The 24,937-nt window shown below is 42.4% G+C and overlaps 1 protein-coding gene across 1 annotated transcript in view; it reads right to left on the bottom strand.

The window, feature by feature from the left end:
- The window catches only part of atp2b1a (ATPase plasma membrane Ca2+ transporting 1a), a 207,099-nt gene extending 184,701 nt beyond the window's left edge, over positions 1–22,398 (bottom strand). Inside the window, 1 exon segment of the mRNA XM_084330168.1 lies at positions 22,331–22,398. The gene's annotated coding sequence lies outside the window, so the exon portion shown is untranslated.
- Positions 22,399–24,937: the final 2,539 nt, after the last annotated feature.

The following is a 24,937-nucleotide window of genomic DNA, read 5'->3' on the forward strand; positions in this document are numbered from 1 at the left end:
GTGATAACCTTTTTTTTATCACTTTGGGTTGATGCCCCTTTTTTCTTTTTTTTTTAATCTTTTTTCCCCCCTTCTTTTTCCGTTTTTCTCCCATCCTAATGTTAGTCAATCATTATGCCAATTCCCAATCCCCTTCCTGGTGGCTGCGCACTCTACCCCCTACTGTCGGTCTGGGAGGGCGGAGACTATCACATGCTTCCTCCGACACATGTGTAGCCAGCCCACCGCTTCTTTTCACCTGGCAGCGCGGACTCTCACTGGAAGAGTGTAACGTGTGGAAGGTCACACTACCTCTCCCAGATCCTTCCCTTGCTGTGCAGGCGCCCCGACCGAACTGTAGGAGTCGCTGTTTAAAACGACCAGGACTAGGGATGCACGATAATTATCGGGCCGATAATTATTGGGCCGATATCAGCAATTATGACGTCATCCCGATAACGTTATTGATAGCTCCGATAATATAATATATTTTTGGTAAAAAAATGCGGTGTGGGTGAATTGGGATGAAGGGCGTTTGTTTTTACTGTAGGCTCCTCCAATTTTGCCAGTACTGTGGTACGACTGATAGCGTGTGGTTTAGGAAGAGGGAGTTTTACACAAATCCAGCGCTCCCTTTCTTGGCTGTGACGTAGCCACATAAGTTTCTGAAGCAGCGCGGATGTAAACAAAGACGGCGTCAGTAGTGTGGGGAAAAAGGTTTGCTTGCTATTTGTAACAAATGCAATGCAGAAGTTCCACGAGGAGGGAAAAGGGCAACAACTTATAATACATCCAACCTAACAAGTCACCTGCAACATCACCACCGCTACGATGGTGTGTTATTGTGTTAAAAGCCTACGACGACGCGCGAGCAGCTAAAGCTGCTGCAAATCTAGCCCCTTTCATGACTGTGATGCAACCCTTGGTTGAATACGCAGCCACTTATTGCTCCGTAGTAGCCAGGTTAATTTGCACCACCAAGCACTGCTTAAAAGCTAGCGGCTTGAGCCCTTGGGTCATTTCTGTCAAACTTCTTTAATTTAGCAAACGCCTCGTCAATAGGTAGAAGCGCCGCGGGTTCCTTTGTAGCTGGCTTTGGATGCTGCTCGCGCGTCGTTGTAGGCTTTTTAACACACCATCGTAGCGGTGGTGATGTTGCAGGTGACTTGTTAGGTTGGATGTATTATAAGTTATTGACGGATTGTGAATTTTCTGATTCAAATTATATTTATTTGGAAAAATAAATATGGTCACTTTATCAGTCAAAACTGTTGTCTTGGCTTTGTTTTGTTCATAGTAGTAACGCTCATGTCATGATAAATCTGGTTGGGTCAAAACTACAGGAATATACATTTAAGTTGGTGTTAAGTTATTGTCCTGGGAAGTCTTTTTATGTATTATTATTATTATTATTATTATTATTATTATTATTGTATTGTGATATGTTTTGTTTCATGTTGAAAAAAATAATAAAATAGTTGATAAAAAAAAAGGAATATACATTTAAAAAGATAATTATAATACAATAAATATCGGTTATTGGTATCGGTATCGGCCTTGAGGAGCATAATGTTATCGGTATCGGTGTCAAAATCAATATCGTGCACCCCTAACCAGGACCCACCCACGCCGGCTTCCCACCCGCTAACACTGCCAATTGTGTTAGTATGGACGGTCGACCAAGCCGGAGGCACCACAGCCGGATTCGATCCCACTGGCTCTGTGGTGGTAGACAAACGCTTAGTCCGCTGCGCTACCCGGCCGCGCCAGGTAGATGCCCTTTTTAATAACATCTTGGCCAAGGACTACAGATGAAATCTAGCCTTCTGGCTAATTCTGCCTTATTTTAAATTTTTTATGTTGATTAATATGCACTGTCCCTTTTGCAAATTAAGTTAAAACTTAAACAATACCACTAACTCTGACTATAATCTGAACTGCCACAACGAGCAACATCCCCAGAGGGGAGCGCACCGCTGCAGACAAACAGGGATGCTTCTCCTGGGCGGCCAGAGCGGCGCTGTTGGAGCCTCTCGTTAGGGCTGACCTTAGAAGCTTTTTTTGGCAATCGATTTTAATTCGAAGCTTCGAGATTCATTTTTTCATTTTTTTTTTATATATAATTTTTTGTATCTTATGTTGTGGGACTTGTACAGCACTTTGGTAAACTTTGTTGTTTTTAAATGTGCTCTATAAATAAAGTGGATTGGATTAATTAAGTAGCCCCTTTCGTGACTGTGACGCAGCCAACAAGGTTTCACTCGGCTGCGCTGCCTGGGTGCAGTGGGGCTGCTCTCACAGCCAATGACATGACATTACATAATTATGTTGCAACCTTTGTCTATCAAGCAAACAATTATATAAATATTTATATGTAGTTGATAGAGACAAAGGTAGAATTCGACTTAATTAAGCACGTTTTATTAAGACATATTTTTATATGGGTCGGGACACTTTAAAAAAGCAGCACAATGAACACAAATCTGTCCGACATAGTCTTAAATAACAAAACGGCATTGCTTCGCTTCTTCGTCGACATGTCTGCTGCACATGTCCTTGTTGTTTTCAACACAGATAATCTCCACGTGCTTGTTGTAGAGAGGTGGAGTCGAGGCGCAGCTTACTTTCGTTTCATTGGAATGGAGGCGGGAAGGCGGCGCTTACTTTTGTTTCATTGGAATGGAGGCGCAAGATTTTGGAGGCAATTTTTTTTTTTTATTATTTTTTTTTTATTTACTTCGATTTTTTTTATGTTCGAAGCTTGTGCCATCGAACAAAGCTTCGAAGCTTCGAAGTATTTAAGACAGCCCTACCTCTCGTAGTGGCCACCAGCTGGGATCAGTTTTAAACCTTTCACTGCCACACTACAGAAGGTTAACCCTTTCACTGCCACACTACAGAAGGTTAACCCTTTCACTGTGACAATACAGAAGGTTAACCCTTTCACTACCACACTACAGAAGGTTAACCCTTTCACTGCCACATGACAAAGGGTCAACCCTTTCACTACCACACTACAGAAGGTTAAACCTTTCACCGCCACACGACAAAGGGTCAACCCTTTCACTACCACACTACAGTAGGGCTGGGCGATATGACGATATTATATAAATATCGGGTACAGTTCATTAACGATACACTTTTTCAACGTATCGTGGATATCGTGATGTTTTGCCCAAGAGGATTGTGTCGCGTCAATCTGTCCACACGTTACTCGTTCATATCTCAGCCCGTGCTGAGATATGCCCATTCCGCGGTCTGTTAATAAAGTTTTCAATCAGACAGATGTATGGAAAGGCTTTTATTATAACATTCGTTGTAGTAAAATCATTATGCCTCATTTGTCATCCTGTTGAGCACTGGGCCCTGTTTCTTGTACCTGGATAACTGAGTTAGCCGGATAACTTTAGCTGGATAACTGGGTTAGCCGGACTTTCCGGTTTCATGTACGTGGATTTTCCAAATCACCATGACAACATATCCAAAAGTTTGAGCCTGGTCGAAAGCAGAGTTCAAGTTCAAGTTAGCCTGAACTATCGCCACGCCCCCGCAAAGAAGTGACAGCCCGTTTCCTGAAACTATTCCCACAGTCTACGATCTGCATTATACCATTCTGAATTACGTTTTTGTGCTCCATTCTTCCAGAGGGGGCTTTTGAAATGTAAAATAGACCCAAAATGCTGATATTAAATTCACTTTGTCCTAAATAATGCACGTTATATATACCGTGGCGACGGTGGCGCTCGCTCGTGCGATGTACACATGATGTGGTTATTTTAATTGTAACTGGGATTAAGATGTCTGATGAGATGCGCAGTTTGACGGATTTGAGAAATTGAATGAGCCGTTGACGTCACATTAATGAATGAGGATAAAGAGATAAACTTCATTCAAAACAAAGGATATTCTAAACACGGGTCTCTCGTTCATTAATGTATAAACAATGAATTTATCCCATCTGGCCCAGTGGCCCAGCGGTAGTGCTCAAGCCTGCCAATCCAGCGACCGGGGTTCAAATCCCGGTGTTTCCAATATGATTTTTTTGAATATAATATTAATGATTATACGCCAAAGTAGCCTGGTTTTAAGTTAAAATATTATAAATCTACATGCATTGAGGATGTCATTCTTTATATAGCTCTCAACGTGCACCAAATTGAATTATTCCTATATTGCAAAAAGAAGGAAAAGACTAGGGTCTTGAACCCCGGTCGTCCGTGTGAAAGTCAAAAGAACAACCCGTTAGACCACATTGGAGATAAGTTAAAGATTGACTATACATCAATCAATGGGTAAGAGAGCCGTATCGTAATTCTGTATAACAGTTAACTAATAATTTTCGCTAGCAAGATCTCATTTGATTATTCAATCCAGCAGGCAAGTTTAAAGAAATATAATCTGATTGATTGAGGTAATGAGGGACTTAGAATTAGCCTATAGATAACGCATTTAACTTGTCGGCGAGGCGATTGAGCCGTATTGCAATCTGTCAATAAAGTCTTAAATCAATTAATCAATCAATGCCGTTGAGAATCAGGGTCTCTGCCATCGATACGTGCTGGCTTTTCACCTAAAACGGCCGCGCGCATTTAGCCTGACTCGCAAGTCTGGCTTGAGTTAACGAGACTGAATCCACCTTTGTGAAACAGGAAAATCCCGGCTTCGAACATCGGGTTAACTGAAGCTGGATAATGGACATCTTGATCGACTTAGTTGAACCACGTACATGAAACAGGGCCCTGGTCTCCTACTCGACGGCCGCGGGGAGCTAACGATAGTAGCTTTGTTGACGTTGTTCAGCCACAGGACATTCAGGAAGTAAAAAACTAGGAGCTTGCCGATTGGTGCTAAGAACAGCAGGGCGGGTGCAAGCGCTGTGACGTAATTGGCAGACTCGACTGTCAATCAAAATTATATGTTTCCGTCAGAATGAATGAGTGAAGACTTTGTTAAAGGGTTGCAGAATGGGTACAATACAGTACAGGAGGATGAAGACCAGAAAAAGACTTTCGACTTTTTTACATAAGGGTCCTCCATTTTCAATTCATCAAAACATTTAGAGACATACATATATACAGTAGTTTCATTAAAATGCTATTGATTGATTGATTGATTGATTTAAAACTTTATTAACATATTGCAGAATGGGTACAGTACAGCTCAATACATACAATTGTTAAGGGGATGCAGACCAGAGAAAGACTTTAGTCTTGTTTACATCAGGGTCCCCCATTTTCAATTCATCATATTTCATATCTAAATCATATAATATCTCATTGCTAAATATATGCAATATATAATCTAATAATCTAAATCTAATATATAATATAAAAATGCTAAATGCATGGGTATTTTATTTTGTCTTTAATGTTAGCTTGCAAAATCAAATACTGTCTTGGTAAGCCTCATAATGAATTGTTTGGGGTAAAAAAAAAAAACATCGTGATGTGTATCGTGTATCGCCGAAAGGTCAGAAAATATCGTGATATCATATTTAGGCCATATCGCCCAGCCCTACACTACAGAAGGTTAACTCACTGTGGGCATTAGTCTGGCCTGGCTCACAATGACCCGAACGAGCTAGAGAGAGAGGGAACGCCATTCATCCACAGCAAAAACCAAACACGCCGAGCGCCTGCGACATAACAGGCCGACATCAGAAATATGCCAAAGAGCTTTGTTAATGAAGACCCAGATGCAACACGAGGGGGAAATGTAGGCCCTCACGCACCACAAGGTAGTTCTCTCGCAGCTTATTCCATTCAGATTCTTGGAAACTATTTTGTCACCGGCTGAAATTCTATTTGGAGCCATCTGCAGTGGAAAAGAAGGACAAGATTTATTATTCATTACAAGGCATAATTGCAGGGTTGGGTGCATTTCTAAGGTAGCAGGGGTGGCAGAAAACCACATTTCAGTGGGGAAATACCCCTTGCGCCAGCCACAGGTTTTTAGGGTGAAGTCTTACACACGTACGCCGGCCGAGGTCTCCACCGAGACAGCTCACGTGGTGTTTTTTCTTATGGTTGTCAGATGTGTGTGAAAACACACAAAGTGAAACTTTTACCGTCGCCGGGCTGGAACACGTGGCTACTTTTAGATCGCCGGGGCGAGCGGAGACGAGTGGCTCCCCCAAGAACCGCGTTTCCACCGAATAAGAATGTTGAGTGTAATTAATTATCTTTCTTCCAACATGGCCGCCTGTAACCATCGGTACCGACTTTGAAAAGAAAATGGCTTCATTCCTTGCGGAGCGGTAGAGCTGGTTTAACCGGCACTACCAAACGGTTAACCCTTTCACTCAGGGCTGTACGCTAATCTTTTTCACTAGGGGCACACTTGCCCCTAAATGAGAAATTTAGGGGCAAAGAATATTTTTTAGGGGCAAATTTATAAATAACTATTTTACCATTATAGTAGGGCTGGGCGATATGGCCTCTAAATGATATTGTGATATTTTTTGGCCATATCACGATACACGATATATATCGCGATATTTTGACATTTCCTCTAAAGCACTTAAAAATGCTTGATTTAACCCTCTTTGATGCATACAGTCACGCCAATATGATGATTATAATAAGTCCCGGCAACATATGTTTGCATTATTAAACCATGAAGATGCTTTAAAAAATAATTTAATGAAAATGTACTAAGAGTAGTCTACTGACACACTAATAAAAAAAATTATTTACATCTAAGACCATTTATATAAAAACTCTTGGGTGCCTTTTTTTTGCACAGTACTGTGTTTTCTATCCACTTTAGCCAAACACACACACATATATACATATACATATATATATACACACTACTGTGAGAAAATAATTATCACACACAAAGGGATAATGGCTTATAGCAGACTTAATGATTTTAGAATATTTCAGATAATGTTTATATCATCAACTATCCAGTTAGTATTTATACTGTAACGTTTGGCTACTTTAAATCATTGAATGTAGAGCGAGAGAGAGAGAGAGAGGGGGGGGGCGAGAACGAACGAGAGCCAGCCCCCCCCCCCCCTCGGGTTTTGTTCTAGGTTCGCGTTTTGATCGTCTAAGCTGCCGTAGGTGATGACGTCACACTCGAATGTAAACAGGAAGAGTTTAACACACGGAGATGGAAACTGGATAATATACAGAAACGAATAACCAATAAATATGAAGTTATGTTTAAACTTCTGTTGTCGAGCGTTGTCAATATAACCCACCCCCTTTCCTCACGAATGGAACTAGTGTTGTGGAGTCCGCTTTGAGGGTTTTCCAGGGTTAGCAGCTAACGCTAGTTAGCTTAGCATAGTCCTAATGGATAACTTGGTTAGCAGCTAATGTTAGCCCATTGCTCGTGTCAATTAAATTGCATGTTATTAAAAGGTCCGCGCTGGTCTGTCTAATGAAATTACAACCGCAACATTATGTCACACTGTACAGCCCTGGTTGTAGGCTAATGTTTTACTATTTTTTTTTATCCAATTTGTATGGATTAATTTAGGAGTGAAATGCGAATGAAGGGTTGAAATCACTACTCGCAAGGCTGCCCCCAAATATTATTTTCCACTCGCACGGGCCAAATTAAGGGGAAATTTGCGATAATCTCGTCGCAGTGTACAGCCCTGTCACTAGGGATGGGAATCGAAAACCTAATTGGCCGATGCCTGGAACCGTGTGGCTCCCGTGACTTTCGATTCCCTTATCGCTGCCAGGGTTTTCCTACAGTTGCGCAATAATGTTAGCGTTAGCATGTAGCCATGGCTCTATTTGATTCCTTAAGGGCTCGAAATTGCCTGGGTTTTGGTAATATGCTCCCGAAATGCTCCCGCTGTTTGGCTACTTCTATGTGCAGTGAAAACTACTTGAATGCTTTAGAACCTAGTCATTGATTTAGTTCAGGGTGAGCTAAAATTAGCCGCGGCGCTAACGCTAGCTAACGTGAGCTAACGCTATTTAATCAAGCTCACAAAGAGAGATAAACAGCTGACAGCGGATAGTACAGGTACAAATACAATAAAACAGCAGGTGGGGAGGCGGTTAGGTGGCCGAGCGGAGATTGCGTTCGTCACCAACCCCGGAGCTGTGAGCTGGATTCGCCTGTTCGAATCCAGCTCACAGCTCCGGGGTTGTCACCAGCTTGGCTGGCCGTTCACACTAATACAATTGGCTGTATTAGAGGGTGGGAGAAGCTGGCGGGGTGGGTCCGGGTCGTTGTAAACAGCGACTCCTACAGTTCGGTCGGGGCGCCTGCTAAGCGCGGATAGGACCTGAGGGGGATAGTGTGATCCTCCCACACGCTACGCCCTCTCAATGAGAATCCGCGCTGCCAGGTGAAAAGAAGCTGCGATTGGCTGGACGTGTGTCGGAGGAAGCACGTGGTAGCCTCCACTCTCCCAGATGATGTGTGTGTGTGTGTGTGTGTGTGTGTGTGAGAGAGAGACACTGTGTGACTCGTTTACAAGATCCAGTAATAAAAACACCCAATGAATTACATTTCTGTTGATATATTTCTCATATTATATATATACATCAACACAGAGGAAAGATTCCGACCTGGAGGCATTTCAAACATTCTGTGAAAGGCGTCTCCATACAGACATCATGTGAATTTTTCCACTGTGTCCAGATGACTTGTCATGACCGCCTTGCGTGCCGTGTGACTCGCTGCGTGTACTTTTCCTAAACGGCCCCCCCCCCCTCTCTAAAGAGGCTCGTCATATTCCAGTTGCCCTGAGCTACACTGACAAAGCCCAATCTCTCTAGAGCAACCAGGGCAGTTGCTCCTTTCCCTCCTCCCGTCTCTCCGTCCTCCTGTCTCGCGCTCCGAGGCCCCTCTCCCCCAGCGAGCAGCAACAACGGCAAGATGAAGGGAAGTGCCAACATTTGCTGCGCGGTGACAGTTTCGGGTTGCGGCACAGGTCACATGTCACAACAGTGGAAAATCATTGTGATTGGATCTCTGAGCTAACAGCTGGCGTGGTGTTGGTCGAAACAATGACAAGGGCCCGGAGTTAACCCTCTGCACGCTGCAGTAGCCATGTCCTACCTCTGTGAGAATTACAGATATGGGGGGTTTCGGTGAAAGAACAGGGGGGGAGGGGGGGGCTTGTGAATAAACAGCCGTGCCTCGGTCCAGACGATTCAAAGCATGAAGTGCGAACACGCTAACAGTCGGACGGTCCAGACTGTGCAGCCAGAAGGCCGTGGGAAGTGGCGACTAGTTACGATGATGACAAGGGGTGGACATCTTAGTTATGTCTAAATCTAAGGAAACCCTCTGGCAGTCCGTGTGCCTCTACGTGCAACAACGCTAGTCGAGGGGAGCAATTCCAGGGATCCCTCTGCAATGGAGCTGCCGGTGCGAGGGGTGGGTATTTTTAGCCTCCCCAGACTGCCCCCACGCCGCCCCCCCACCCCCTACACTGGCCGTTGCTGAACTGGGTCAGGCGGGCCGTGTACATGTGGAGGGTACAAAGCAGAGGCACCCGGCCCTCCTGTAGCTTAGCTCAGCTCGCAGGTCTCAAGAGGGCTACTTCTAGTGGTGGGGGGAAATATCGATACGTAGTAGTATCGCGATACTTTGCATGGCGATACTGTATCGATACAGGGACGCCAAGTATCGATATTTATTTATTAAAAAAAGAATACATTTTTTTGTATAAGGAAGTTGCATTGTTCATTTCAATACCTGTAATAGTACAGTAGTCCACTAGGGCTGACCTTCGACCTTTATTTTGGAATTTGAAGCTTCGGGGCTGAGCATTGCTTGTTGTAATTAACAAAGAGAGGCAGAGTTGATTTAGCAAAAAAAATAATATAATATATATATATATTAAAATTTTATTTTCATATTCGAAGCCCATGCCCATCGAACGAAGCTTCGAAGTATTTAAGACAGCCCTATAGTCCACACACACGCACACGTGTGCATTCAGTTAAGTTGGAATATGACTGTAATACAAACAGTTCAGTTTGTCAGGTACATGCAACACAGATTACAGTGTTTACATCTGTCTGCTTGAGAAAATACCATGTTCTGCAATAAAAATGATTGAAGTGAGATGAACAGACTGAACTTTACTTTATTAGATAAAACAGGGTGACAAAGTTTTACTTTGCAGTTGAAAAAAGGTAATAAATCGCAATATATCGCAATATTAATATCGCAATACTCAGCATATCGCAATATATTTAGTATCGCAATACTATCGTATCGTGACTCAAGTATCGTGATAGTATCGTATCGTGAGGCCTCTGGTGATTCCCATCCCACCCCTAGCTACTTCACACCAGCAACGGATCTACATGGCTCTCACGGCCACCCTGACCACAGCCCACATGGACACGGCATCACAGGTGTCGCCAGCCAGCCATAGAAGCTCCATTGTTTTCCTTTCTGTGTTTAATTTTCTTACCCATTTCACTCTGGCCAAACCATAGTGACTAGGGCTGACCTTCGAAGCTTTTTTTGGCAATCGAAGCTTCGGGGCCGAGCTTCGATTTTAATTCGAATTTTTTTTTTTTTTTTTTTTATCTTATGTTGTGGGACTTGTACAGCACTTTCGTAAACGTTGTTGTTTTTAAATGTGCTCTATAAATAAAGTGGGTTGGATTAATTAATTAAGTAGCCCCTTTCGTGACTGACGCATCCAACAAGGTTTCACTCAGCTGTGTGATTTAATTCAAGGTGGATCGCTGTTGTCGTTTGAACAACTTCAGATTTCATGGGAACTACCAATCCCCCAAATCAAGAATGTTTAAGATGAATGAAGTAAGATTTTGATTATTTGAAATATGGCCTGTGTAGACTAAACTATGCACAGAATTATGTCAGTCTACAAGGTCCGGATTCTACATGGTCCGGCAATGTAGACCTTGTAGACTCCACTACAGACCAATTATCAGTGAATGTTCATGCATTTTTAAGAAGGGCAACTTCCACAAAAAAACAAAGAACTCACCAAAACATCTCAGTAGCACCTTATCTAAATGTTATATTTCATATATGGAGATTCATATTTATTTATGTATTGCATGCATTTCTACATTTTATTTCCTATTTTGTTTATTCATCCCAGTATCTTTCTTTCTTATGTGTGGAATTCTACAAGGTGCGCGCACACACACACACACACACACACACACACACACACACACACACTTACATTTAGCTGACGCTTTTATCCAAAGCGACTTACAAGTTCTGTACGACAAGACAGCAAGAAGGGTACAACTCTATCAGCTGAGTAACAATGTTCATCAAAGTGTTGTGTGTTACAGTGTAGGTTAGTTTATTATGACAAGTGCATGACAGTAAGGTTAGTCACGGTTAGATTTTTTTTTTTTTTTTTTTTTTATCATTTCAGATAATGGTTGAAGAAGTGAGTCTTTAGTCGACGGCGAAAGATTGGACGGGATTCGGCTGTCCTATCTGGGATGGGTAGTTCACACACACACACACACACACCTACACACACACACAAATCGAAGTAAAAAAAAAAAAAATTGGATTTTTTTTTTTTTAACTTCGATTTTTTTTTAATGTTCGAAGCTTGTGCCATCGAATCGAACGTTCGAAGCTTCGAAGCATTTAAGACAGCCCTAATAGCAGGCCTGTACAGTGCGACATATATATCGCACGTGCTACAGCAACAGCGGTCTGTGCGATGGATGGATTTACTTCAGTAGCACTGGTGCGATAGGGATTCGGTTCATATAGATACTCTTATTTTGAAAATCCTGTAGCGGGTCTCATTTCTGCCCACACGCAGCTCCAGCTAGGCTCCGAAAGCTAGCAACGTTCAGGTGCATATGATAATCTTATTTTGAAAAAACTCTTGTGACAACTCGACGAGTCATATCCGCCCTATCCGTGCGCCTTCTGCAAGCAGAGCAGCGCGTTGGTCGGTTGGTGCTGCGTTAACACAGCAGTGCGCCTACACGTCCCGAAATAAGTCCGTGGTGTTTTTTTTTTCTCGCAACGGGTCAAATGCATCTACATGCTTTGCACCGTCGCCATTCCTTTATGCGCACATCGCCCGAAATTAACGTTTATGTACCATTACAATCACTACAACGTTAGCAAGCTAACAAGCTAATCCTGATCAGAGGCAGAGCCAGCAGACACAGTGTGGGCTGGGGAAAGGGAAATGGGGGGGCACTCTCTCCCCTTCCCTGTGTGTGTGTGTGCGTGCGTGCATTTGGAAAGATGATGAAGTCACTAGTCAGGACAGGAGTATATTATAGTAAACTGAGGATGGACAGATAATGTTGATATTCAAATATAAACAAGTTTCGAGAGGAGTGGAAGTTTGAAGACAGACTAGACTACAATATGATGCAGGGGTGGTGAGTTGAAACAGTGTGTGTGAATGAATGAATGAAAACTTTATTTAACAGATTGCAGAATGGGTACAGTACAGTACGGCTCAATACACACAATTGTTAAGGGGATGCAGACCTGCGAAAGACTTTTGTCTTGTTTACATCAGGGTCCCCCATTGTGTGTGTGTGTCCCAACCGACCCCACTTCTATGTTTCAATAAATTATTTGCATTTAAAACTATTAACGCTGACTCATTCCTTCAGTCCACTCAAAATTATGCTAATATTCCTTGTTGTTTATGATATTAATTGAAAATAGCATATGAGAGTATCATAGTAATAATAACACATGGCGATATACTAAATGACAGCCAAACATGGCACTGCAACTAAATAACACAAATACAATAGGCACATTTGTGACTGTTACAAATATAACACGTTTTATACTTGTGCTACAAGATTTTGGCCTGTGCTACAAAACTATCAACCTCTGTAGCACCAGTGCTATGTGCAAAAAAAGTTAACGTACAGCCCTGCCTAATAGTGACCGGCTTGAATATAACTGTTACTCACCAGCGTGTGTGTAGAGTGTTTTCAGAATCCTCATAAGTTATTTTCCACAGTGGGGAAGGGTTTCAAAGTCCAAAATCCAAATGAAAAATGGAATTTTGAGCAATTTGCCCACAGTCGCTATTTGAAACATTCCTCAGAGAGTTGATGCGACCGGGCGCCATTAGAACATGCGTCCACATTCAAACACCTGTCCAACAAGACGTGTGTCCACATTCAAACACCTGTCCAACAAGACATGTGTCCACATTCAAACACCTGTCCAACAAGACGTGTGTCCACATTCAAACACCTGTCCAACAAGACGTGTGTCCACATTCAAACACCTGTCCAACAAGACGTGTGTCCACATTCAAACACCTGTCCAATAAGAAAGACGTGTGTCCACATTCAAACACCTGTCCAATAAGACGTGTGTCCACATTCAAACACCTGTCCAATAAGAAAGACGTGTGTCCACATTCAAACACCTGTACAATAAGACGTGTGTCCACATTCAAACACCTGTCCAATAAGACGTGTCCACATTCAAACAACCGTCCAATAAGACGTGTCCACATTCCAACAACCGTCCAATAAGAAAGACGTGTGTCCACATTCAAACACCTGTCGAATAAGAAAGACGTGTGTCCACTAGGGCTGTCTTAAATACTTCGAAGCTTCAAAGCTTCGTTCGATGGGCATGGGATTTGAATATGAAAAGAAAATTCGATTAAAAAATAAAAATAGAAATTGCTAAATCAACTCTGCCTCTCTTTGTTAATTACAACAAGCAATGCTGTTTGTTATTTAAGATGAGGTCGGACTCGGCACTGACAGATTTGTGTGAATGAATGAAATGAATGAATGAATGAATGAATGAATGAATGAATGAATGAATGAATGAAAACTTTATTTAACAGATTGCAGAATGGGTACAATACAGTACGGCTCAATACACACAATTGTTAAGGGGATGCAGACCAGAGAAAGACGTTTGTCTTGTGTTGTGTTCATTGTGCTGCTTTTATAAAGCCTCAAATGACGGCTTACAATATTTCATGAAAGCAAAGTGTTTTGTTTGTCTAAGATTTAAAAAGGTTTAAACTTTACAGCACTGACAAAGTTGAACAATGTGCTGTACAAGTCCCACAACATAAAAAAAGAAAATGTAAAAAACAAATAAAACAAATAATATTTTATTAATTCTTTTTTTTCGAAGCTTCGAATTAAAATCGAATCTCGGCCCCGAAGCTTCGAATTCCAAAAAAAATCGAAGGTCAGCCCTAATGTCCACATTCAAACACCTGTCGAATAAGAAAGACGTGTGTCCTCCGACAGGTCACTGAGGAGTCTCTGGGGTACAAAAGCTCAAAAGCTTGTTCTCTCTCTTTATTTCTCTCACTCACTCGCACACCCACTAGAGAATAACCTGTGAGGATCCTAAAACAGGCTACAGACAGGGGAGTAACAGAATTATATTCAAGCCAGTGGGTAAAGTTGGGCCAGGGAGTAAGGGGTTAATGGCAGAAACAAGGGAGCATTCCCCCATATACTCCAGCTCTCTTCACCTGATATCAGGAAAGAGAGGTGTAATGCTCTCCATCTAAAAACTAAAGCAATACAAAAATTTTCATTATTTCCTTTCAACTCTCCCAGGCGTCCGAACAGCAATTTGGGGGGGGGGGGGATTGAACCGTGAAAGAATATTCCATTTATAGAAAAGAATACAAGAAGAGAGCACGCTTTTATTCAGCCGTTACAATGTCCTTCATGTCTGTAGGCACTGTGGGAAATATTCCAGAATAAAGCGGTCTTTGATGGAGGCACTTTGAAGATGAGAGGGGCACTGGGTTCGTCGTTATCCATGGCCTCAGGTCATCCTGCTCTGCGACTTTCTGCCACCGTGTGACCTTGCTGCCCCCCACTAACCCTAACTAGTGGTGCACGATATATCGGCCGCCGATATAATATCGGCCGATAGTCATTTCTTTTACACATCGGTATCGTTCCGATATAATATAATATCAGCCGCCGATATAATACCAATACTTTTGACTTTGGCCATTTAAGGCCTACTACTGTACTTTAACGTTTTGAACTGTTGTACAATGTTCACAGAATACAGTGACTTGGTCTCTCAAGTGAGTTAGAATACTCAGGGTTGGCTTATCCATCGTGTGAATTCGGGACACACTTGTAGTATCCTTTATAAAAATGTCTTTATTTAAATATTTTTTTTATTTAACATGTTTTGGTCTTAAATTGTTTCAAAATATCAGTCATTTCTGAAAATAAATTACAAAAGTAAAAAAGAAATAATGCGTTTTGGAAAATAGATCATAAAAAAAGTTTTTTTCTATACAGAGATATTGACATCGGTATCGGCCAGAACAGCAATATTAATATCAGTTATCGGTGCATCACTAACCATAACCCATCTCGTCCTGACGTGTCGGCAGGGAAGCATGTGCCTCGCTGCGGGCCGTTACGCCGCTAAAGAAACGCTGCTGTGGTGTCGTCTCTGGACACATTGTTATTGGGCCATGCATCATCATACCTGATGTATGGAATCAAACATGACTCGTTTATTTTTAGACACGCTGCAGGTCTGTGCAGGTCCCGACAATGAAACGCTAGGGCCATTGAACATCGTCAGTGAGTGGGCCCTCTTTCATGCACAATCAAGGGCTATGTAGGCGTGCGTACACACACACACACACACACACACACAGTGACTAATAATATTTTCAAGCTAGTATTTATTTGAATGCAATAAAGGGCTACATTCTATCAAATCAGATTAGTATTTTTTTTTTTTTTTTTTAAGTGATGGTGATTATTTTGGTTCAAAATAATCTGGTCATCATCATCACTTATATTTAGATTGAACATAGTGTAGGTATGATGATGGGACATAACAAAAAATATTGTTTGGTTCCTGTTGGTTGTCAGTTAAGGCCATGGGTAGGAATTTATTTTATTTAATTTTTTCCCACGGCGACTATGGATAGGGAATTTCTTTATTTAATTAAAATGTTCACAACAACATGGATGCATGTACTCTGCCAGCATGTTTAATATCCATAATTCTAAAGGTTTGACTAAGATTTGTATGAAACTTTATTGTTAAAAAAAAAAAAAAAAAAAAACGGCAGGGTCAGTCGGCAACCGGAACCAAACCATTATTTTTGTTAGGCCTGGCTGGGAATCACCAGAGGCCCTGCAATATGACAGTATCATGACTCATTCATGATACCGTAACCGATGCCATGATACTGATTCCATACATGATTCATGATACTAGCGATAATTACCTTTTCTTAACTGCAAATTATGTCCCCCAACGAAAGACTGTCTGCAATAAGAGTATATATAATATACACAACATCTGTCACTAACTCACTCATCCCAGTCATTCACTCAGTAATTCACTCAGGGTTAGCCACTCTGCCTCTAGTGGCGGTTCAGAGGCGATGCGTTTTCTGCGAGACCAGCACCTGTCCGCTTCACATTCATGATACTGTGTGTTCTGGGGTTTTTTGCAAAGAAAAGAGCCTGGTTGGTATTACTCTTCAAATGACAAACATACACGAGGTGTTCTAATTCTGAAGCTACAAATTAACATTTACCACTAACTAGTACAGAGCTTAGCTGGTTATTTTGATGAATCAGACTCTACTCTCTCCAAAACCCTAGAGTTCAATTGGGCCCTGGAACCCATCTCCATCTGTGGAGAATCACATCCGTTCTATTGCGTAAAGAAATGGCAAAAGCATACGAAAATGAATAAAGGTAGAAAAACAAGGGTCAAGGTTTCTCCCATGATGGTCATAAGATCTTCTTCCCGAGTTCCCAGCCATCTTTTAAACTTGCAATAGCTGCGACCTTTATGCGATCATAGGCCACTCCCGTTGCCACGCCCCCTTTTAGCCAACTGGCATGAATGAACACACGCACTCTTGACCTCCATGCCCAATTTCAGCCTCCTATGGCCGAATCCTGTAGCCACTAGAGGGTGGGGACTTTTTGTGGACCGACCAACAAGAGTGACCTATAGAGCCGCTGGTTGCAGCCTGTCACCAGAGTGACCCTCTACAAATGGCGGCTTGCTCAAGGAAATTTTACATCCTTCGCAACGGATATCCTTTGCCTCACACAAAAGGAGAATTATAAGCAACAGCCTATCACGAGTAAACAGCAACATTATTATAACTGCTGCTTAATGGCACGGCAGCAACTATATTTAGCTTTTCGTGATCGCTTACATGGGGTTGAATGTCACCTTCGATTAGTAATGTTCCACAATGGTTTGCCCCTTAGACAGACAATAGCCTACTGCTGCAAAGGAAACCGTTGAGGCACCACCATGGTGTCATTTTTAACCTTTGCAGGTGTATGCTGCCTAATGGTTTTTGGAATGTTATCTCAGAATTCTACTCTGAAATTGCAGAATTCCATAGCTTTTCAATTACCAGTAGCCATTATTATTGTCATTAGAATGTCCACGTGTGAGAGAGGTCGTGATGCCGCTGAACGTGCTCATTTTCAAGAGACACATTTCTGGGACTAGAGCATATGTAGGAATTAGATGATAGTTGAATAATATGAGAGTGAAATGAATGGGCAGAGAGCAGAGGACTCACCGTGAGTCAGGTATGGACTTGACAAGCTGTCACTGCCCAGTGTGCCCACAATACATTATACTAGATTCTGTGAAAAATCAACATTGATTTGTGGTGAGGGGTTGCAGTCCAGTGACTACTACAAGTTGGCATGTTGCAAAAAGCAAATAGCTAAGTGCTGGTGACACTGAGTCTGGCACCCAACCAGAGTGCAAATGTAACAGTAAAGTGCAATAGAAATATACAATGTACGGGTGATTAAACTGTGTATAAAATATACAAATTAGTAGTACTGAGTAGCAGTGCTAATCAGATGCATGTGTACAGGGTTGTAGTATTAATATGTACAGTGATACATACAGGTATAAAGATACTATGGTAGTAAGTCTATAAATATAGTATTAATACAGTGATACAGGTATAAAGACACTATGGTAGTAAGTCTATAGATATAGCATTAATACAGTGATACAGGTATAAAGACACTATGGTAGTAAGTCTATAGATATAGTATTAATACAGTGATACAGGTATAAAGACACTATGGTAGTAAGTAAGTCATACTGGCCAGCAGCATAACTAGTAAGAGTAGGTAAGGGATATGTACAGATAAGAGTATGAATGCCTTAATACAGATATAGTATCTACAGATCTACTAACAACAAGGAGATCATATTAATACTAAGTAAGTAACATTAAGCAAATCCAATTAACGTAAATGGGCTTGTTGTACTAATGCTGAAACCCTAGTGCTATTATCTCAGGGAGTTGTTAGTCTACACGTTTAATTAGGGCAAAAGCTAGCCAACTGAGCCACACGACCAACCACATAGGTCAAATAGGCCACTTCTGAAAGGTAACCATTTTCCAAAACAAAGTAGTAAAAAGAGATCTGGTCTGGTCATATTCCTAACTGGTCAGTGCTTGTTGTAGCATCTCTCACACACTAGTGAACCCATCTGGGACATTTCCAAAGACCAGAGCATGAACACTTTGGGTGCCGGGAAACGCCTAAACACGTCATTCCCGGCCATGCTCAAGTTGCCGAAGACGCCTTACAGCGTCTTTAATATCAATATTTCAAAAATCTGGGATCGGATTCATATGTCCCCTCCGCTGGCCTGAGATCCACCAGGAGGACCCACTGAGCTCTCTGGCGGTTCAGGAGCGCCATCTGGTGGCCGATCGGCGCAATCGCTTAACAGGAAGTGCCGTAGAGGTTGTGCTGGACGGCCGTATTACTTCCGGGCACTCGCTAATAGGTCCCGGGACTCGATCTCGACACACTACATAGCGATCGATTGCCAATAACTCGATAAACAACATGATTTGGACGTATATACCATTATACAAGCTGGAGATGGACCGGGTAAATCTACATCCCATAATGATAAAATTTCTACTCTACGATGATCGCCCAACGGCGCGCGGAGACTGGGGTGAGTTTTAGCGTGTAAAGTTACCGTCTTCGATACTAACTGCTATTATCAACATTTGACCCACATTAGATGATTGGTATAACGCTGCCCACGGAATTATAAACGCCCCCTAGCCCATCCGGTCAACATCAGATGACGTGTAGTAACTTCTAGAAGTACGTCTAGTTGGAATTTTTTATATCGCGCTGATTGCCATAAAACTGTATTGCATCATCAATATAATGTATTTGGGGCTATAGATCACGTTCTGGAGAAAGCTGCAGAAAGAGATGAAAACATACTTATACATTAGACCATACTTTACTATGAATATGTGAATGAAAAAGTTTAACGTTGCTACACAATGAACAATACATATAGGACTTTGAATGGGCCCTAATAATGGCAATGTAGCAATAGAATTTAAAAAGTTATAGCCCTGCAAAGAAGGGGACTTTCTCTATAGACAAATAGAGCCGGCAACCTACGGTACTTGATAATGAATTTAACCCATGGCAGCCAAAGTGTTAAACAAAAATCTAACATAAAAAGAATACCATGTAAGCGCTACTGAAGACAACTAATGTGGATGTCTTTAAATTATTACAGCATAAAGCAAAAATATTTACCTACGGAAAACAAAGAAGGGTTTACCGGCAACTGCTAACTTTGTTCATTCCTGAATCCTGAGTGACAGCACCCGTTTGGGTTCAAAGGCCTCAGACACACAGCCACAGACTGTGTTACTAGTGGGGTTTAGGTGAATCATTAAACAAGGTCTGAATCTCTGTATGGCAAACAAGATAACCTGCATGAAATAGGCCTATTATCACCAACATTGGTTACATCTGAATATAATTAAAATGCTGTAAAATCAACAACTTGTTTATAAAAAAAAAAAAAAAAAAATTAAAAAGAGACATGCTAAATCAGAAATGTTTCTAAAATAAGCCAATCTGTTTAAGTATTTGACTGACTACAATATTGGCCCTGTGCTGACCTTTCATATATCACATACCATTACCACCCACTGATAATGAATGTCTTAGTAATCATTACATAAAAACGTCTAATGACTACTCTGTGCTTACATGTCATCATCACACAAGCCACCATGTCATGAATAAACAATTGCACTCGGTTTACTGTTTGCACAAACATCTAAGTGATATTTGATGCTGCAGATATATATATATATATAATTAAGAATTATGACCATTTGAAACGCATTTACATTAGTGCTAGTTGACTCGAAGCTGCTCCCATGTCAATAATACACACACAGCAACGAGCCGGGTGCCATTTAATTGGATAAAAGGCTGATCCCCTCTCTAGACGCCAAAAGGTGATCTGCTCTCAACCGTAGGAGCTTTGCAGCAGGTAATGTTAATACGGTCGGCTACTAACAGAGACACACACCGGACCGGCTATACACCATAATTATAACTGTGATCACAACATCAGTAATAATGATCTTGTTGTAGAATAATAGGGAGATGAACGGATGGATCGGTCCAGTTAGCATACATAACGTTTACTTTGCAGTGCGGACTATAATTGATCAACGTGACAGCTCCATCGCGATGTAAAGGGACTACTTCTGTTGTAGTAGTAGCCACAGTTTGTCTACATTTTTTATAACAAAACATTTTGATTTGGCTGCCCTCCTCCTCCTCGCATGATGAGCCAACGTTTCATTAGCTTGATGTTCGACAGAAGAACACACTCTATAGTAACGTTACACGCCGCTGCTCAACAACAGGGAGGATTGATTGATTGATAATTGTATTAACAGATTGCAGAATGGGTACAATACAGTACAGCTCAATACACACAATTGTTAAGGGGATGCAGACCAGAGAAAGACTTTCGTCTTGTTTACACCAGGGTCCCCCCAAGACAAAAGTCTTTCTCTGGTCTGCATCCCCTTAACAATTGTGTGTATTGAGCCGTACTGTATTGTATGAATGAATGAATGAAAACTTTATTTAACAGATTGCAGAATGGGTACAATACAGTACGGCTCAATACATACAATTGTTAAGGGGATGCAGACCTGAGAAAGACGTTTGTCTTGTTTCCATCAGGGTCCCCCATTTTCAATTCATATAGACATATATGACATACATGACATACAGATAGTCAGTACTGCTACATCTATACATTTATGACATACCAGATTTGCAAATACAGTACTGTTTGTGATACAGAAGGAGTCAAGAAAAGGGAGTATATACATTTGACGTAGAAACTGTACATTGGAGGTTGGGTGGGGGGGGTTGGGTACATTGGGATATTGACAACCATACTGGGTAATTTACATTGGAGGTGGTTGCAATCTGCAATCTGTTAATAAAGTTTTCAATCATCAATCAATCAATCCCCCATTTTCAATTCATCATAAAGGAGGCTTCGAACCTGTGGTGCGCCGTGCTACTAGTACACGACGAGGTAACGTTGGTGGTAATATCCTCTGCATGATGGAGGGTCAGCATGGCAACAGCCAAAATGCTGTTATTAAGATGAACACACACCACCCCCATGTAGTAGTAAACGGTACCTCCGGGTTAACGTTAGCCGGCTAACAACTACTACCGTGTTAGTAGCAAGTAACGTCAACCGGTATTATTCCCACGGAGGACACGGTTTGTTCGAAGCATGTTCGCACATGAATTCAAAATGAATAATATTCACCGTGTGACAGCCCGTTTTAACGGTAACCGTTAATAAATCCTCTTCGATTAATAACCAGAGTCGCCGACGGTTGCACTTTATTATTATTATTATTCTGAGAGCGAAGTAGTAACATTTATCAGTCAACGTTACTTATACTCTCTCACAATAAATTTACAGCATGATCTTTTCTTGCATTGATTTATTAACGTTACACATTAACGTTAGCTGCTTCGAATCCCACAGTGAAATGACTGTTGTTGCAGCAGCATCTCTCTTACCAGTTGGTTACTGAGTGTCCGCTTCATCACAACGAGCTCCACAGTAACTTCACCCTCTCTCTCACGCTGCTAGCATGTTAGCTTAGCTCACCGACTACACACAGTGTTCGCTACTTCCAATGGGGGAATTACATTACAGAACAATTCACTACCAACAACAAGGTGACAAGTCGGAAAACTCGTGTCAGAGCAGTGCAAATGTACAGCCAAAACAAAACGCAGTCGCGGTGTTAAGACAGTCGGAGCTGCTGCTGCTACCTTATGATGAGTGGAAAAGGAGAAAGTCCACAATGTCAGTCTATCTCCTACATGTAGATGTAACGCTGTTAGCTCGCGGCGTTAGCCAGCCTAACCAACACTACAGCAGCACGAGCGGCTCTGGCTGGCCCTGGTTTCTCTGTCTAACCTTTTTATAAACACGGTTCACTCATTTCACTTTGAGAGAGAAAATACCTTTATATTAAAAAAAAAAAAAAAAAAATACTTACTCCGTTCGTTCTCTGAATAATAATAATTCCCCGGATCCCTTTCGCTCCTCTCTCCCCCAGTCTCTCTCTCTCACCGAAGACTAGCCTCTCTCACCCACCCGCAAGCCGAGCTGAAGTCCCGCCCCCCTCCTCGCACTGTCACTCTCACCCACCCCGCGAGCTCTGAGCTGAAGTCCCGCCCCCTCGCACTGTCAACACCGCCGCCGCGCGCGACGACAAGGGACATGTGATCATGCGCGTGGGGAGGATGGGCACGCACCCCGGCGTATCAGTCGCCTGTGGAAACGGTTACGTCATATAACGTACTCCCTTATCGTTGCCCCGTTTACACTTATAATAACCGGATTATTCACAGATCGCCCCCCCTCTCCGTGTGATTCAGACGGACAGTGTGAATATGCACCGAAAAACGCAACTGCTTTGTGTATCTTTTTTTACTCTCCTCTCCGGCAGCCAGTTACAGCCGTGGACTCCACCCACCACGTGACGAGGCTCTTCCTCCCTCGTCGGCTAATCAAACCTGACGTCATTCTTTCCATGACGTAGCGCTTTTTTTTTTCTTTCTCTGAATTCAGTGCCTGGGTTCTTTCTTGTTCTCACAGCAGTGCTGTGTAGAGGAGAGAGACTCACCATGCACAGAGCCCAGCTGTCAATGAATTGCAGTGCTTTACATTCTAAGCATGAGCCTACCGCTCTCTCTCTCTCTCTCTCCCTCCCTCTCTCTGTGTACACAAATTAAATACTAATCTCATACAATAAAAAGATTAGCACAGAAGCCATGAGTCAGGGCTGATCAACTGTTATGTGCCTCATCACGATTGAGGGTCAGGAGGCACTAGAGACAGACTATAGATAAGTAAGACCATACAGGCCGGGGGCAGAATGCAGACAGAGCACACACTAACTGATGAGGTTGATTAGTAAATCACGTGACTTTTGCAAGCTGGTAGATCTCATAGGTCTCGCTTTTGGCACACGTACACACGTACACACACTGATGCCACTGGAGTTACTGGGTCACAATTGCACTGTGTGTGCATGTGTGTGCTTGCATGTGCGTGCATGCGTGTGTGCGTGTGAGAGAGAGAGAAAGAGAGCAAGGACTGGGCGCATTGATCTGTTTTCTCTGAGCTATCATCATTGATCCCTGCGTTTATAATGACCCTGCAGCTTCGGTAACAACATCATAATGTTGGGACACAATATACATACAGTGGTCTACACTCACAACGCAAAATGCTTTCAGCATTAATCCCCCCCAAATGTAACAGTACAAAAGAAGCCACCCAACTCCTCGTCCAATCAACAGTCATCTCCCGCCTCGACTACTGCAACGCACTGCTCGCTGGCCTCCCGGCCACTGCCACTAAGCCTCTTCAACTCATTCAGAACGCAGCGGCCCGCCTGATCTCAAACCTACCGAAGTCGGCCCATGTCACCCCACTTCTTAGGGACCTGCACTGGCTCCCCATTGCTGCACGAATCCGCTTCAAGGCCCTCGACCTAGCATACCGTGCGGCAAAGGGAACTGCTCCCGCCTACCTCCGATCAATGGTCTCTAACTACACACCCTCAAGACCCCTACGCTCTGCATCTTCTGGCCGCCTCAGACCTACTCCTATCCAAGCTCCGGGAGGGTCATCAAAGAGAAGTCGCCTATTCTCAGTCCTTGCCCCACAATGGTGGAATGAACTACCCACCCCAGCTAGGACAGCCGAAACACGTCCAATCTTTCGCCGTCGACTAAAGACGCACTTCTTCAACCATTATCTGAATTAAAAAATAAATAAAAAATCTAACCCTAACTAACCATACTGTCATGCACTAATAAACTAACCTACACTGTAGCACTCAACACTTTGATGAACATTGTTACTCAGCTGATAGAGTTGTGCCCTTCCTGATGGCTTGTCGTACAGAACTTGTAAGTCGCTTTGGATAAAAGCGTCAGCTAAATGACTAAATGTAAATGTAAATGTACTATAACCTGTATGTCATGTATGTCCCTATGCCATAAATGGCATGATGTCATGTATGTCGTGTATGTCATTAATGTCACTATATTGAAAATGGGGGACCCTGATGTAAACAAGACAAAAGTATTTCTCTGGTCTGCATCCCCTTAACAATTGTGTGTATTGAGCCGTACTGTATTTACCCATTCTGCAATCTGTTAAATAAAGTTTTCAATCCATTCATTCATCCCCCTCCCCTCTGCTGAATTCAGAGATCTAGTGCAAAACACTGGATTCTGACGTGCTAGTGCATCTTATACAACCAGCACTGCACCGCGGGCTCCTCTAACGCTTGCATGCACGGCGTGAGTAAACAACATATAGTCTGCAGCACACGGTAGCAGTCCTTCAAGCTAGTAATTACTGTGCACAAGAGCACATTTTGCACATAAAATCTGAACTATCACCTTTAAGGTTTTAACGGTCCTATAAACAGCGTGAGGTGCGGCTAATACTCAAACAATTAAGACGCACAATGAATTAGAACGATAGAGTGGCATAAAATGTTTAATATGTTGCGCGATGGCAGTGAACGGATTCCCCTTCGAGGTGAACGGTTGTCGGTGTGTTTTATTGTGGCACGTTGGCTCCG

Source organism: Notolepis coatsorum (genome assembly GCF_963971535.1).
Source record: "Notolepis coatsorum genome assembly, chromosome: 15".
In the NCBI taxonomy this organism is placed as follows: domain Eukaryota; kingdom Metazoa; phylum Chordata; class Actinopteri; order Aulopiformes; family Paralepididae; genus Notolepis; species Notolepis coatsorum.